This window comes from Phocoena phocoena, chromosome 3 (genome assembly GCF_963924675.1).
Source record: "Phocoena phocoena chromosome 3, mPhoPho1.1, whole genome shotgun sequence".
NCBI classification, from domain to species: Eukaryota; Metazoa; Chordata; class Mammalia; order Artiodactyla; family Phocoenidae; genus Phocoena; species Phocoena phocoena.
In genome coordinates, this window is record NC_089221.1 from 36,775,714 (window position 1) to 36,783,589 (window position 7,876).

At 35.3% G+C, this 7,876-nt stretch overlaps 1 pseudogene; it reads left to right on the plus strand.

The window, feature by feature from the left end:
- The first annotated feature begins 6,926 nt into the window (after positions 1 to 6,926).
- Positions 6,927 to 7,620, plus strand: LOC136120152 (zinc finger CCHC domain-containing protein 17 pseudogene; annotated as a pseudogene).
- Positions 7,621 to 7,876: the final 256 nt, after the last annotated feature.

The window sequence follows — 7,876 nt, forward strand, 5'->3', positions numbered from 1 at the left end:
TAAGTGATTTTCCTGAGATCAGTTGATAATGAGAGACTTAGGACTAGCATCTTAGAATTTGGACTTGGTTTATTTATATACTTAATTTTGACTTGACTGTCTACTATATGTAAAAAACTCTACTTGGAATTGAGGATTCAGTGGAAAATAAAAACAGAAATGGATCCTGTCTTCTTGGGTATTACAGTCCAGTGGGAATAAGGACAGTATTCTAATAACCGCAACTGTGGTGAGTGTTAGAAAGAGTGGACTGGCAGGGCTGTGATAGAGTGAAAGTAATTTGACAGCAGAGGGAAGTCATAGAAGGCTTTCTTGTGACAATGGCAAGTGAGCTGAGTTCTGATGGAAGACCAGGCACAGGTAGGGAGGGGTGGAGAGAGTATCTCATGGAGTAGCATAGCAGCAGATCTGTGGTTGGAGAGAGCAGAGTACACTTGAGAAATAAAAAAGAGGCTTGTTTTGCTGGCCCATTGAACTACCCAATAACTCAGAATGTAAGATTGTTTTTAAAATGCAAAATTTGGTTTCCTTGGATATGAACTTGTTATTATAATTTGTTATTTCTTTGTAAGTATTGCTTTTGGGTTTAAAGCTTTTGAAATAAATAATACTTGAATGATATCATATCTTCTTTGAAATCCCACAGATTTAGTGTGGAATAGTTTTTATGAAAATCTTAGACAATATTTCCATTTGTTATGGGAGATTACTATATTATATAAAAAGCATCTAATGCAAAATCAGATATCCAGATTGTGAGAAAATTCTAGAGTTAGGCATTTTTATACTACAAAATGGAGCAGCCCAAATTTTCATTCAATCTTTGATCTTACCAGCATCTTATTTTAATATACATTTTCTTTATCTTTAGCTAGCAAATGTAGAGCAGCTAAAATATGTTAAAGACTCAGTGGTGCATATCTGATTGAATAACCAATAAACAAAATACAGTGTTTCATTTTCCCTGAAACTGCAGGCCTTATTTTTTGCAAAGACAGATCATGAAGGCAAAAAATAGGTCTATCCTGAGAATTTGATAGTTTAATTTCTTTTTCCTGAATTTCTCTACTATCCTGTATGTTCCTGTCACTTTCTCTACCAAAAGTAGGGTGAGTCTAATGAACAAATTGTGAAAGGACCTCTTCTGCGTATTCTGTCAATATGGAACTGATTTGAAATGAGGGAAAATATAGAAAGTTTGTAAATGGATTACCTTATGTAGTCCATAAGCAGAAGAAACTAGACCTTTGTCTTTTGACATCTAACATGTAGACCAAGGTAGAAATATCCATGGCAGCATTGATCTATAGACCTATTTGTTGAGTCCACGACATGATTTAGAATTTTTAAAATTAGTTTATCAACATTTCAAACTTATGTGTTACTTATATAAAAGGTTTGTCTTCTCATAAAAATATCAGACAATTGGGTAGCACTGGGTCCACAATAATAAATTGGAATGGCAATTGTGCCTTTTAAAAAGCAGTGAACTCTCTAGTTTGTCACCATCTCCATCTGGCCTTCTTCATTTATTTACATCACTTGCTAAGCACCTTTAGGCATTTGATTATTTTAGCACCTGTATTACTGTTCTTTGTGTGCAAGAAAGTAGAACTGAACATGTTAGGAACTCTTAAGAGGATGATATTTTTACTCAACTTGCAAGCTAGCAAATTAGGCTTGCTGCAGTTTCACAAATGCTGGCAGAAGACATGAGACTCTTGGGTCAAAGACAAAGGACTTTATTAATAGCAGTAGCTAGAGTATCAGCATTTTCTTTTACCAATTCTGTGAACCCAAATTCCTACAGGGTGATTTGTGTGTGATATTGAATAAAATCTGACCTACATACAGATTCTGTTTTCATGCATTCCAGATCAGGAACAAATCTTTATGGCTGAAAGAAATTTTAGAATTTTGAGTGGTTAGAATGTTGAGGACTAATTGAATGTAGATTTGTTATTAGATTAGTATTTTATTAGGTATATATATCTATGTGAATTTTATATGTATATTTTTATCAAATTAAGGTGATTTAAAATTTTTAAATTTTGAGATAATTTTAGATTAATGGAAGAATTTCAAAAGTAATAGAGTTTCTGAAACTTTTCACCCAGCTTCTCCTTATGTTAACATCTTATATAATCACAAGACTCTATCAAAGATAAGAAATTAACCATGGTATGATATTATTAGATAAACTACAAAATTTATTCAGATTTTATCAGATATTTCATTTATTTTTGTTTTTCTGGTTCAGGATCCAACCCAGCATCTCATATTGCAAATAGTTTTCATGTTTCCCTAGTCTCCTCCAATGTATAAGAGTTTCTCAGTCTTTCTTTGTATTTTATGGTCTTGACCCTTGTGAAGAGGATTGGTCATTATATTATAGAACATCTTTTCTTTTTTTCCTCCCCCCCCCTCCCTTTCTTCCTTCTCTTTTTCTGCTTTTGGTATCAGGGTGATGCTGGCCTTGTAGAATAAGTTTGGACTTATTTGGATTTCTTCCTCTGCAGTTTTTTGGAATAGTTTGAGAAAAAGTATTTAAATAAGTCATCACATAAATATAAATGAGAGGAAGAAACCCCTTGTGATCCAATGACAGATGCTGAAAATGCATTTAATAATCTTTAAGTTAACTAAATTGATTTAATTCCTAATTAAAACTCTTATTAACCTGGAAATAAACTGTTGATGAAACCCTAGATTCTCAACATTACATATTTTACTCAATAGTTACTTGCAGATGAATTAATGTTAGTTACAAGTTATTAAATATAAAAAATTAAATCACAAAAGTACCAGAAATATGTAGTGAGATATTTGTATAATTTGGGAAACATGATGTCAAAAGTAGTAAGAAAAAAGTTTAAATGATTTTGACTATATGACAATTTAATTCTTTACCACCAAATATAAAGAAACAAAATACAGGTATTATCAAAGTAAGTTAACCACTGCACTGAAAAAAAATGCTTGCAACATATATGGTAAGAATATCCATTAACAAAAAATGATTTCTTACAAACTAATGAACAAAAGATGAATTCAACAGCTGACTAGTAGAAATTTGTGAAAACACATTTAACAGGAATGTAAAAGTGTCCAAATAAGTATGGAAATATGTTCAAATTAATAGAATTAATCTTCAAATTAGAGCCACATTTTTGTCCATCAGGGCATATGAGAAAACATTCATTTCAATGTATAGATTTAGTAACAGTGTAGGGAAGCCACTTTCACGCACTGAAGTGGGAATGTTATTTTGTCTGACATTGAGTATATTTTGACAACTATCAAAACCTCTGAAACAACCTAACAAGTTCATTTCTAATTTCCCCCCAAGCAAACAATTGTACAAGTTTACCAAATTATATAAACAAATACCTTTATTGTAATTTCTTATTTATAATAACAAAAAGGGTGTGTGTATTGCTCTGTGAAACCACTTAAATACATATAGTATGAAGATTAATAAAATAAACTATGTAAAATACCAGGTAACCATTAAACTATTTATTGATAGAAAGATACACAAGAAGTTAAGTGAAAATATCAGCTTATATCACTATATGCATATGTATGTGTGTGTGTATATATATGTGTGTGTATATATATGTGTGTGTATATATATGTGTGTGTATATATATGTGTGTGTATATATATATATATATAAACTCTTCTCTAAATTTAAACGTCAAAATGTTGGCAGTAGTTTTCTCTGATGGTAGCATTATGAAAACTTCTGCATTTATTTTGTTGTTTTAAAGTTATTTAAAACAATAGTTTGTTTTTTAAAGTTAATTTTCTTAAATTTTAGTGGTATGGTTGATTTACAATGTTGTGTTAGTTTCAGGTGTGCAGTAAAGTGAACGGTACACATATGCAAATATCCACTTTTTATTTTTAAGATTCTTTTCCCATGTAGGCCATTACAGAGTATTGAGTTCCTTGTGCTATACAGCAGGTTATTATTAGTTATTTATTTATATATAGTAGTGTGTATATGTCAGTCCCAGTCTCCCAATTTATCCCTCCCTCCCCCCAATCCCCTCATAACCGTAAGTTTGTTTTCTACATCCATCACTCTACTTCTGTTTTGTAAATAAGTTCATTTGTAGCCCCTCCTTTTTTAGATTCCACATATAAGTGATATCATGTGATATTTGTCTTTCTGTGTCTAACTTACTTCACTCAGGATGACAATCTCTAGGTCCATCCATGTTGCTGCAAATGGCATTATTTTGTTCTTTTTTTATGGCTGGGTAATATTCCATTATATGTACTACATCTTCTTTGTCTAGTTCTCTGTTGATGGACATTTAGGTTGTTTCCATGAACTGGCTATTGTAAATAGTGCTGCAATGAACGTTGGGGTGCATGTATCTTTTTTTGAATTGTGGTTTTCTCTGGATATATGCCCAGGGGTGGGATTTCTGGGTCATATGGTAGTTCTACTTTTAGTTTTGTAAGGAACCTCCATACTGTTCTCCATAGTGGCCATACCAGTTTACATTCCCACCAACAGTGTAGGAAGGTTCCCTTTTCTCCACAGCCTCTCCAGCATTTATTGTTTGTAGATTTTTGGTGGTGGCCATTCTGACCAGTGTGAGGTGATACCTTATTGTAGTTTTGATTTGCATTTCTCTAATAATTAATGATGTTGAGAATCTTTTCATGTGCTTTTTGGCCATCTGTGTGTCTTCTTTGGAGAAATGTCTATTTAGATCTCTCCCCAAGTTTTGATTGGGTTATTTGTTTTTTGATATTAAACTGCATGAGTGTTTGTATATTCTAGAGATTAATCCCTTGTTGGTTGCTTCATTTGCAAATATTTTCTTCCATTCTGAGGGTTGTCTTTTTGTTTTGCTTATGGTTTCCTTTGCTGTACAAAAGCTTTTATTTATTTATTTATTTGCGGTATGCGGGCCTCTCACTGTTGTGGCCTCTCCCGTTGCGGAGCACAGGCTCCGGACGCACAGGCTCAGCATCCATGGCTCATGGGCCGCTCTGCAGCATGTGGGATCTTCCCAGACCGGGGCACGAACCTGTGTCCCCTGCATCGGCAGGTGGACTCTCAACCACTGTGCCACCAGGGAAGCCCTACAAAAGCTTTTAAGTTTAATTAGTTACCATTTGGGTTTTTTTTGTTTTTATTTTCATTACTCTAGGAGGTGGATAAAAAAGCTCTTGCTGCGATTTATGTCAAAGAGTGTTCTGCCTATGTTTTGCTCTAAGAGTTTTATAGTGTCTGGCCTTACATTTATGTCTTTAATCCACTTTGAGTTTATTTTTGTGTATGGTGTTAGGGAATGTTCTAATTTCATTCTTTTACATGTAGCTGTCCAGTTTTCCCAGCACCACTTATTGACAAGACTGTCTTTTTTCTGTTGTATATTCTTGCCTACTTTGTCATAGATTAGGTTACCATAGGTGTGTGGCTTTATCTCTGGACTTTCTATCCTGTACCCGTGATCTATATTTCTGTTTTTGTGCCAGTGCCATACTGTCTTGATTACTTTAGCTTTGTAGTATAGTCTGAAGTCAGGGAGCCTGATTCCTCCAGGTCCATTCTTCTTTCTCAAGATTGGTTTGGCTATTCAGGATCTTTTGTGCTTCCATACAAATTGTAAAATTTTTTTTTTCTAATTCTGTGAAAAATGCTATTGGTAATTTGATAGGGATTACATTGATTCTGTAGATTGCTTTGGGTAGTATAGTCATTTTCACAATATTGATTCTTCCAATCTAAGAACATGGTATATCTCTCCATCTGTTTGTGTCATCTTTGATTTCTTTCATCAGTATCTTATAGTTTTCTGGGTACAGGTGTTTTGCCTCCTTAGGTAGGTTTATTCCTAGGTATTTTATTCTTTTTGTTGTGATGGTAAATGGGATTGTTTCCTTAATTTCTCTTTCTGATCTTTTGTTGTTTGTCTCCATTTTAAATAATTTTTACTATAGGCATAATTTTATCATACAATAAAATAACAATATTTAAAAATAATTTTAGTTTCTATCAGCAGTTGACTAAGCCTTCTAGCATGAGAATAATTTTTACACTATTGTTATTTTAATTGTAATGGATATATTTACAGTTGATCTCATTATTTGCTGTGGTCATATTTTATAAAAAGTGTTTGCAAACACTGAATGAATACTCAATCATTGCTCCTAGGAGAAATATGGGAGTAAGTTCTTGTGAGCTTCTGCTCGCAACATTTTCATCAAATAATCAATATGTATCATTGTTTTATGTATGTTTCTATATAAAAATACCTAATTTTTAAAAAAAATCTTTATTGGAGTATAATTGCTTTACAATGGTATGTTAGTTTCTGCTTTATAACAAAGTGAGTCAGCTATACATATACATATATCCCCATATCTCCTCCCTCTTGCGTCTACCTCCCACCCTCCCTATCCCAACTTTGTACTAGGTGGTCACAAAGTACAAAGCTGATCTCCCTGTGCTATGTGGTTGCTTCCCATTAGCTATCTATTTTACATTTGGTAGTGTATATATGTCCGTGCCACTCTCTCACTTCGTCCCAGCTTACCTTTCCCCCTCCCCGTGTCCTCAAGTCCATTCTCTACATCTGCGTCTTTATTCCTGTCCTGTCCCTAATTTAATATATATTGTTGTTTCATTAACATTGAACTCCCTGGCTATAGAACTATAACTCATGTCTTTTTGAAGCTTATTTAACACACTTATTTTCTCTGTAAGGCATATAAGAGCCTTCTTGTGCTTAGGAGCACCAGACGACACTTCAGCACATGCTTGGAAGGCATTTTAAGAAGCAGTATCAGGGTGTTTTGAGCAATGCTGTAGCTGGGAGACCTGACGCTGACACCAAGACGCTTGAATTAGCTTTAGCAGAAGATAAATGGAGAAACCACAGAACATTAAGGATGATTCGGGAAGACCCAAGACCATGGAGAACTTGCCTTCTCCCTACACTATTTTCCAAGGAGAGTTGCTATGGTGACAGACTATGGAGACTTTATCAAAATCCCAGGCTGTCGGGAGCAAGGTCTGGTCCATGGAGCTCACATGTCATCCTGTCACGTGGATAAGCCCTCTGAGAGAGTAGACGTTGGAGACAAAGTGTGGGTGAAGCTTATTGGCTGAGAGATGAAAAATGATAGCATAAACGTATTCCTCTCCATGAAAGTTGTCAACCAAGGGACTGGGAAGGACCTTGACCCCAACAGTGTTATCACTGAGCAAGAAGAGAGGTGGCCTTCCAGGATTACACTGGGCAGAAGATCACCCTTGAGGCTGTCCTGAACACTACCTGCAAGAAGTGTGGCTGTAAAGGCCACTTTGCAAAGGATTATTTCATGCAACCAGGTGGGACCAAGTACTCTCTGATACCTGATGAGGAAGAGGAGAAGTTAGCACAGTTTGAAAAGTCTGACCCCATGAGAAATTCTTCTAGAAAAAGAAAGAAAAGCAAAAAAAGAAACATATAGACAGAAAGTTATCTGACTGACAGCTCAGACTCTGAGAATGATACAGGCAAGAAGGCAAGGCATGCGTCAAAAGAGAGCAAGGCAGCAAAGAAGAAGAAAAAGAAGAAGAAGTACAGTGAGGGAGAGTGGAAAGAGTAGAGGGGTTGGTTGAGAGAAGGAACCAGGAGCCTTGTGCCTTGAAGCCCTGGCTCCTGGAAAGACTCAGTCGTGAGAATATGGCCTCCCACCCCATTGACTTCTCTCCCATGGGAGATGGCTTCCCTTCGTGCCACAGGCAGGTATCAGAGATAGATATCAAAAGCATCTGCCTGAACGAGTTGTTTCCTTATCGCTCCTCATCCCTTTGCAAGTGACCCCTGCAGCTCACCCATTCATTCATCCAACTTCCTTCATT